Source organism: Alligator mississippiensis, chromosome 14, assembly GCF_030867095.1.
Source record: "Alligator mississippiensis isolate rAllMis1 chromosome 14, rAllMis1, whole genome shotgun sequence".
Lineage (NCBI taxonomy): Eukaryota > Metazoa > Chordata > Crocodylia > Alligatoridae > Alligator > Alligator mississippiensis.
The window spans coordinates 9,425,772-9,435,297 of record NC_081837.1 but is presented as its reverse complement, the minus strand read 5'-3'; positions in this window follow the sequence as shown (position 1 = coordinate 9,435,297).

The following is a 9,526-nucleotide window of genomic DNA, read 5'->3' as shown; positions in this document are numbered from 1 at the left end:
ACAGCACCTTGGTGACGTGAAATGCCATGTAGGATTACCAATAACAACCGAACCAACAGCAATGACTAATTAATCACAATGTTGTTGTTCACACTCTAAAAATAGTGCCCTAGGAGAAGGATTCATAGTGTATTTTGATCTAAACAAGCATGACAAATGTCTAGAAACAGGAAGAGAGGCTACCCAAAATTAGTATTTACAGGGTGGCCTCTACCTTAGTTGTATCATACCAGTGTAGCCTACAGTTTTCATTCTGTACTAAGGCAGATTTTAGGTTACATCCATCTCTGGTGTGGCTCTGTTGAGATCCGTTAAAATTACACCGGGGGTGGGTATTATGCTTGCCTGTGTCTTTATATTGTGGGATGTTCAGTAGTAACAATGCAAACAGGATTTTCATACATATTCATCTGAATGTGAGAATCAACATATGCTAGCAATGAAATGCCCACCCTACAGCTCTGGGACTAGGTAAGGAATAGAAAAAGGAAGGTGACGGGATGCAACAGTGATAGGAACTATAGAAATGCTGAGAGCCAGACGGAGATCAGCTAAACTGAAATGACAGCTTTTCTGGACTCAGTATTTTACAGCAGTGAGTTGTAACTAATAACTAGAAATGAGAAAAAGAAATGACCCATTGCTGAACTCCAGTGAAAGAGTATGCATTTCACTGGCAAAGAGATGTTTAAAGGATGCTTTTCCCCCTGTGTATATGCTCATTTTAATTAGCAACCATCCCCTTTTAATTTTAAACATAATTAAGATAACAAAAGGAATACAATAATCCAAAGCCCCTACTCATCTGAGTATGTGACAACAAGATAGTGATGCACATAGTATGGCAATGGGACCATCTGAGACTGGGAAAACTAGAGGTTTTATTATATTCCCTGGGCTATAGGCATACCCTGCATATAAAAAGTAGAAGTTGATCTCAGGTGCATAGCAAAAATGGGTTCGGATGTGGGTCCAGCTCCCTGAGGCTGGGGGGTAGAAGGGAGGGGTTGGATCTGGGGTTTTGACTCGGAGCCATTGGCAATATTCAGATTCTGGGCACCCTTGTATTTGGGGATGTTGGATCAGCACCTGGGGTTTTGGCTCATTTTTGTTTCCTGGCTTGGGGTTTTTGTCTGACTTAATAACAGAGCACAAGAAGAGTCTTCTCTTGAAGCTGTGCAATGATGAGCATTCTCCAGGCTGAGTCAATTTTAAGGGAAAGCAAGTAAGACGATGCTCTTGGCTAGAGGCCACAGTGGCTAGATAGGCTGAGTTAATGCAAGCTATCCAGGGTGCAAGTAGGAGGGGAAGAGCCCATGCCTTCATTTCTGCCAAGCTCCCCTGAGTCTAAAGCTGGCTTTGCTAGCAGGATTTGCCTCATTTGGAGAGAAACTTGCTAGGCATGCAAAGAAAGATTGTGTTTGTCCCAAAGGATGAGAGACAGCAGGAAATAAGGGCTGGGATAGTGGGGAATCTGTTTGAAACCTTCTTTTTAGAAAAAAGGTATGTTAAATTATAAGTGCTCCCCTAGATGACAAACACTGGTTCAACTGTCAGGCAGAAGTGACCATGACCTTGGCAGCATTCTCCTTATGGCCCTGGATTTCTGCAGGCCAAACAGGGGAGGGGAGTCAGCAAATCAAAGGGTGATTGTAGCCCTACAGACCACAGCTCTGTGGAATCACAAAGTGGGAGAGAAAAGCATCTCAGCTAAATGGTCTGCATCCATAACTCCTATAGACTGCATTGCAGGAAAGACCTGGAAAGTCTAACGCAGGAGCGGGCAATTATTTTGGGCGGAGGGCCGCTTACTGAGTTTTGGCAAGCCATCAAGGGTTGCATGACAGGCAGCCCAGGCAGACTAATATTAATTTTCTAATTTTTTTAGGGGCCCTGTGGGCTGGATAGAATGGCTTGGCAGGCCGCATCCGGCCCGCGGGCCACATTTTGCCCACCCCTGCGGCTGTTGCAAGTGAGCATGGCATTTGCATCAAGTATATGGAGACCCAAATAGGACCCAGTCAGATAGTTGGTGGTATCCATTGCCTGCCATCCTTAGAAACTATCTTGAGTGCCCAGAATCCAGAGTATGACAATAACAGAGCTAAATATTGTATTGGAAACACTTCACGTTTGTTTAAAAGGACTCCACATCCAGGTCTCCTGTTAGTAAAACGTCAGGATGCTTCTGTGCTAGGTAAGTATTAGGGTCATACTTCCTATGAGGGACTAGTATTTCTCTGCTAACTGTGTTCATGTTGATGTACTGTTGCGTGCCTCAGTTTACCCAACTAGCTTTTACTCAGGAACATAAGAGCTAATAGCTTTAACAGAGTGCTAGGTAAGACAGCAACAAAGGAACTGAATAGCTTTCTTGACACATTAACAAAGGTGGGAGGTTGCAGAGGAGAATGAGATGAAACAAAGTAAGTGGCTGGGAACCTCTTTCCTTGGGAGAGCAGAGGGAGGAGTTGGGAGACGGAGACCAGCCGAGGAGCTTTGGGGCTCAGGAGCTGGGTGGTCTGGAACAGGAACAGCTCAACTGAGTAATTTTGGGGTGCTCTGGGCTGTGTGGGCTGGATTGGAAATAGGAGTAACCCTTTGGACAGCGCAGAGAACATCTGGCTGGGTGGCCTTGGCCCCAGTCAATGCCCTTATTCAAGAGGACTTCTCTGTTTTGCTTCTTGGATCTCAGGGTTGTCCTTGTTCTCCCCAACGAGAGGTGAAGGAAGTCCCTTTTTCTGGAGTGAAACTGGAAGCTCATTCCTTGAGTCAGGGCCACGAGACCCAGAAGCGGTGAGGGACTGGGAAGTCAGGGCCTTAGAGTGGTTCACGGCCATGCCTGTGCTAGCTTTAAGGAACGCGCCGAGTGAGCCAACACGGCCTCAGTGGTCCCTAGCAAGCACCACCCTGAGGAGTCTCCAGGATGCATCCATGTCACATAAGCAAGAGAAAAAGGGCACAATTAAGTGACTTGCCTAATGTTACTGAGTAAGACAGTGGCAGGGGCAGGAGCAGAAGCCATGTGTCCTGGCTTCCAGTCCACTGCTCTAGCCATGTACCGGTAATAGCACTGCCTTATCCTTACATTGTGGGAAAATGCTATAATTCATGAAAACTTACTTACTGAGCAAGATTTTGATTTATCTGGAAATGCAAGCATTACAACTCCTTCCGTGACTCAGCTATTCTGCTTATATTCCAGCATCCTGAATTCCAAACTCGCTCCAGCGACCTTGCTCAAAATGTCAAACAGTCTTTAAAGCGGACGTAAAAATGCAGTCCTCCCCGCAAGTCATTACGTCAAAAAGGGAGCACACGAGAGGAGGCAAGGGGAGAGCAGGCAGCTCCAGTGGACTTTAAAACAGCATGCCTCACCGCATCTACTGACTTCCTTTCAAACAGAGTTGATTATGCTGCTATTCCAATACTAAATCTAGTTTTTTGGATATTGGCTGCAAAAGCTGAATAGTGACCATTCATTACTGAATAACTGTGGACTGTAAATCCTTGTCATGAGATGGCGACCATGACTTTTACATAAAAAGGTGTTATCCTTCCCATGTTTACTTATGCACTGTATTTAACCATGCAGAATTACTGCCCAGCCTCTGGAAAGCAGCTCTTCGGCGAGTCAGACAGCAATATGTTTTCAAGCCAGACGTGTAAATTGTTCTGCTACCACAGAGCAGCGATTCCTGTTGGCAACTATAGATCTCAAAAGGTGAGGAGAGACTTCATGTTCCTTGTAACAAAACACACCTCCTGCAAAGACTGTTTACCGAACAATCACACGGGCTTTGGTGAGGCCAGACTGAATATTTAATAGGGAGGGTTGCAAAATTTCCACTAGAACTTAATTCTGAGAGAAAATTGGTTTGGGGATGAAATGTTGTCTTCTTTTTTTGTGTGGAAAAGGTCTGTTTTTCTGGAATATTTTTGATGTCTGTTGGAAAGCCAGAAACCAGAAGGTTTGGGCCCAAATCCAGAACATTTTAGAAATGCCAGAAGACTGTTTGGTTTTTCTGCTGTGCTAGCTTGCAACCCTGTTACTGCAGAAGGCAAAGTATCGGGAAAGGGTCCCAATGTGGTATTGGGGTGCAGGACTCAACTTTTCATCCACTCAGGTATGCATTATATGGTTAAGGATCTCCTGGGGGCCCTTCTAAACTATTCAGAAAACATATTTAATTGGGTCATTCTGTAACTAGTAGAGGGCACAAAAAGCAGATTGTTGGAGGTGTTGCAATAAAGTCCAGAGCCTCATACAGCTGAGACAATGGATTGGAGCAGACTGTGAACTCGTTAGGATGTTAACTAAGGATTTGTACAGTGGCCGGACCACTTTGTGGCAGTCCCTGCTACACCATGTTTGCTGGAGACTCTAAAGTCGCAGTGAGAAAGCAGGAGCCTCTCAAGTCAGTGTGCAGCTTTGGCCCGAGGACAGTGCTGCCCTCCAAGAGCTCAGAATACGACCCAGGAGTCCTGAGGTCTCGCCTGGCTGGTCTACCCATTTCTTCCTCCCCATTTCTCCTTGCATCTGCTAAAACAAGCAGGCATGCTTCCAAAATGAAAACTGGCCTTGTTCTGTTTAGCAGCCTATATATCCTATATATCCTAATATCAGTCTATACAGGGGCAGATCCAGGTGGGATGCACTGCTGCACTTGCACTCTTCTTCCATTTCTGGTCCATTCAAAGTTTAAAGCCATCTGCCTAGCAGTGGCAGCAGCACTTCTATTCAGACAGCGGTGAGGGAGTCAGTTGACTTAATGGCTCGTTATAATTTGCATCATTTCATCTAAACTCATTCCACCGGTGTTAACGACCCTCTTTCCTTTGAAACAGGTTTTTGTGGTCCCATAACTCCAGCTAGCCTTACTTCTGCAATGCTGCTGTCTCTTAGCTGCTCCTAGTACTGCAGTGTAGCTCCCGTTTCACAGCCCTGCAAACTGTTTTTAACTCTAGCTAAAAATTTTAACTCGGGTATTAAAGTATGAACTCAAGTAAACATCAGCTTTGGTGCGGAAATCGCTTTCAGTGAAGCATTGGAGGCACTATCCAGATGTTTAAGAAGGTTTTTGTTTTATGAATCTGAAAAAGAGACATACATTTAGCTATAATGACTTCAGGACTAATGAAACATCTTTGGATTATTTTGCCTAGTTTTTTGTTTTATATATAATGTTTGATATAGCAAATGAATGCACTTTCCAATATAGGGGGTTTTTTTTCACTTCAATCTTAAATTGAGTAATATAGTTTTAGGCCTCTACTTATTAGGGAAGGTTCTGCTTTCTTTTTAACTGAAGAAAAATATGTTTTGCTTTATATGAGGATGCACCGCACGATCTGAACCCCCCTTTTCAAAATCCTAGATCTGCCCACGACTGCATATGAATGCAAGAGGCCACTGCTGTGGAGGCCCACGTGCCTCCAGTAGAGGCAGTGAGCAAGCCTGCCTGGGAATGCCAATGGCCTGTTCGGTGTCGGTTCGGGCATTCACCAATTTCCTTTGCAGCCATGTCAGGAATGACCTGCCTGATTGCACAGAAAGCTTGTTATATGATCCCATCTTTTGTAGAGGGATCATATAACACTGATTATGAAACCCAGCAATACTCAGGCAAGACGGGAAAATACTGTTATCCCCATTTTACCAAAAAATAAAGCAACTCTCCTGACGACACACACCGAGTTAAACACAGATGTCCCATTTGTCCTGAGATGAAACCATTTTACCCTGGGACAAAATGCAGTCATTCAGACATCTCTGACTAGAGTCCTGGGATAAATCCTAAAAAGATTCATGGGCTAAAAAGTACTAACAGTTTGTCCTGGGCTGTTGCAGAGAGCATCTGGCATCTGAACAGGTATCCTGGGATTGCATCATTGAATCAATGATGGAAAAGCAACGGTGCATTCAGCTGCTTACAAAACCCTGATTAAAGTGCAATGTGTGTACATACCAATCCCAGGATATTTCTGTTCCAGCACAAACACAGGCATACCTTGTCCAGGGACGAATGCAACGTCTGTTCCTAGCATGAGTCGGTAGCAAAGCTGCCAGAGTACCCAAGAGCACCCTGGTCTGTGCATTCCTGAATTGCAGGAGGTAAATGGGGGATAAGGAGCCTAAGGATAAGGAGCAGGGGTGGAGAGGAAACCGATACCTTCCTGACCTCGTACACGTGGGCTTAACCAGTGACCTCACCATGTGTACCTGCCCCTCAACCCTCCAGTGTCTTCTGTAGGATGGTGAATCTGGCAGGAGTAAGAGACTTCATCCTTGACAGCACCAAGGCAGGGAGGCCTGCAAATGAACTACCAGAGGAGCTGTGGCCACCTTCACTCTGAGATCTCTGCCCCGCTGGGATGGGAAGGTAAGAGAAGATGGTATTACACTGAATAAGGGGAGATGGGGCTGGGGGGATGATGTGTATTACACCATGCCTATTAAACGTTTGCTTTTTAAAGTTAAGTCTCTGGTAAGCAACCGGGAGGGTAGAATTTAGCCCATGTTACTTCAAAATCACAGGGCACCGCAGCTGCAGAATCCCTGCCTGCAGCACAGGGCCCAGGACACATGGCTGAGCAGTTTTTTATATCACAGTAGGGTACAGTTGTACCAATTTTCTCATTATAGTAGTTTGCTCTTCTATAGGGCCTCTCATCCAAAGTACTTTTTTTCCTGTGAGCTTCCAGGGAAGTAGTTATTATCTTCTTCATTTAACAGAGAAGGAAACCCAGGGAGGGAGGCCAAGTGACAGGAAGTTACAAAACCAGTGAGAAAAATCCGAAATAGCAACTAGATCCTATGACACCTACTTTCTTGTTCTGGCTGCTACATCCCTGGCCCAAGATGCAGAACTAGAGGGATCTGGAAACTCAGAAGGAGCAGGGGGGTAGGGCTGGGGGCTAGTGGGGGAGGACATCTCCCATAACTGGGACAGGAGACGGATGGGGAATGTCAAGCAAGTTGGATGGTCAGGGAGAGCTTTTACAACCATGTGCGTGACAGGCTCATGGGGAGTTAGTTAATCTTTGTCTACTATGACAACTAGTCTAGACATCCAGTTAGTCTCTAATCTGCCCTGCCTCCCACCCTACCCAGACAAGAAGAGTGTGGAGGTGGTAGTGTGAGGGCATCTGACTAGAGCAGTGGTTTTCAACCTGTGGTCCGTGGACCCCTGGGAGTCTGCAGACTATGTCTAAGGGGTCTGGAAAAGATGACTATGGTCGATCAAAAGTATGTGAATACCTGCACTTACAATTCAAAGGGGTCTACACCGCCATTTGAAATTTCCAAAAGGGTCCGCACCTCTGTTCAAAATTTTTTAGGGGTCTGTGAATGGAACAAGGTTGACAACCATTGGGCTAAAGGAAATGGAGCCAAGCGCTGGCATTGCAAGAAGATGGAGAACAAAGGGGAAGGTGGTGGTTTTGATCTTAGCAGTTGGCACTGAAGAAGAAATGACCTCCTTTCACTTGCTATAATTCTCCAGTTTCATGTTTTTCTTGTTCTTCCTTTTATAATAAATCTGCAGGGTGAGGGATGGGGGGCATTAACTCTTCCCTTACTGAAATGGATTTGAATCACTTTCCATTCTTCTTTCTACCCCGGTTTGCTGGTAGTAGAGATACCTCCACACCTGACCCCAGACCTGACAGCAGCCTTACGTCAAAGCAGCAGATAAATAGATTCCTTAATAGGTATTTTTATTAAGCTCCCCTGCAGCTTTCCAAGTCCCCAGCCCTGGGGTAGGTACAAAAGGGAATACAGGCAAGCTTCTGTCCAAGCTGGGGTGTTTTCAGGTTCAACGAACCATTATTTTCCAAGGAAACAAACTATCGGACCAACTCTAGAGACAATATACAGCCATCACATGACTTCCAGGGGACAGCCATGTCCATGATGCTCCCATCAAGATCATGCCAATCGCCCTGCATCATAGTGTGAAGGAGAACAGCCAAGCCAAGCCTGCACCTCCTCCAGCCCCTGCTCAGCAGAGAACTGATCTTTCTTGTTGGAGTGGGCGCTTTGAGGTCAGGGTAAAGGATTGCTGAGGACTATCTATCGCAGCACCAGAGGAAGGAGCTGCTCTCTCCCAACCCTGTCTGTCCTGGGGTGGAGATGCGGACTGCAGAGAACCAAGGAGCCCCCTTTTGCCCCACCTGACAATGGATGTTGGAGTCTGTGGGGTCACTGGCTTTCTGCTTCCTTCTCACACTCGGGAGTTAGAGGGACAGAGCACATTTCCTTCCCCCATCCTGAGCACCGCCACCTAATCTGGACCAAGGAGAAGCAATTCTCTGAGCCACTACAGGGCATTCACCATCATCAACAAATCCCAGGGCAGCCAGGCAGCACCCACTATCAACAAGGACACTGGGAAGCACAGCCTGTAGTGGGGGAAGGACATTATTTACCTGCCAGGGGAAATGCCATAACCACGAAGGTGGCAGGGGGCAGTACCCTGACCAAATAGGTGCTTTACAAATGGCTTTGTGTAGTGAAGGGTGCGCCCTTGTCTACTTGCAGACAGGACTCCCTACGAGAGCCTCATAGTTAGCTGTCCACTGGAAAGCTAACTATGACTTCATGCAAGTGATTAGAGCGCATAAGTTTGGTTCCAACTCTCTAGACAAAGTGCTTCTGCCCTTGAGTAGAGTCTACCCTCTTGTGCTGTCCCAGCTGGTAAGCCTGCCACCAGGTAATGACTGAGGGGCAGTGAGGATAGCGTATTTATATAGGAAGAGAGGCCAGGAGTTATATTTTAACAAGATAATCACTAAGTACAATCACCAGTACATAGTGCCGGCTCCTGGAGCAGGCACGTGGGCAAAGGCCTGTAAGTGCTTTGAGGAAAACATTGCGAGCTTACTAAATAGGAGGGAGGCCACCACTTGCCAGGCCAGGTGTTGAAGTCATTGGTCAGTGAGACCGTCACATGGAAGAGGCACTGCACTAGCAGTGGGAGACGAGATGGGTTGCACCCTTGGGCTGCTCATAAAGATGTGAGGATAAGGAGATGGAGAAGCAAGTTGGACACTGCTAGATCTCCAAGACAGGCATCGATGGGCATCTCTGGTGACTAGACAGATGCTCGTCTTCAACCCAATGAGGGCTGTTTCATGGGGATCGGGCAATTTACTCAAGGCTGCTCTGTGAGAGCCTGCATGGGCATCGTTAATCCAACTTGAGCTGTTTGAGGATGGGAATGTAGTGCCTTAAGCTAGGTCTGCTGCAAAGATCATCTCTTGTTTTTTGGGGGGGTTTTTTTGGAGGGTTTAGTGCTGCCCTTGTCACGTACCAATTTTTAGTAATAATGGGATATTTAAGAATGAATTGGGCATGAGCCTGGAGTATGATAACAGTGGCATCCACTGAGCTAAACATGAACTAAATTAAAATAATTCCTCTGAGCTCCAACTTCTAACACTCAGAAGCACCAGACACAGGGAGTAACAGACATAGATGTGCAGGGAGTAACAGGCACTGCTCCTTACACATCCCTTCTGTGAT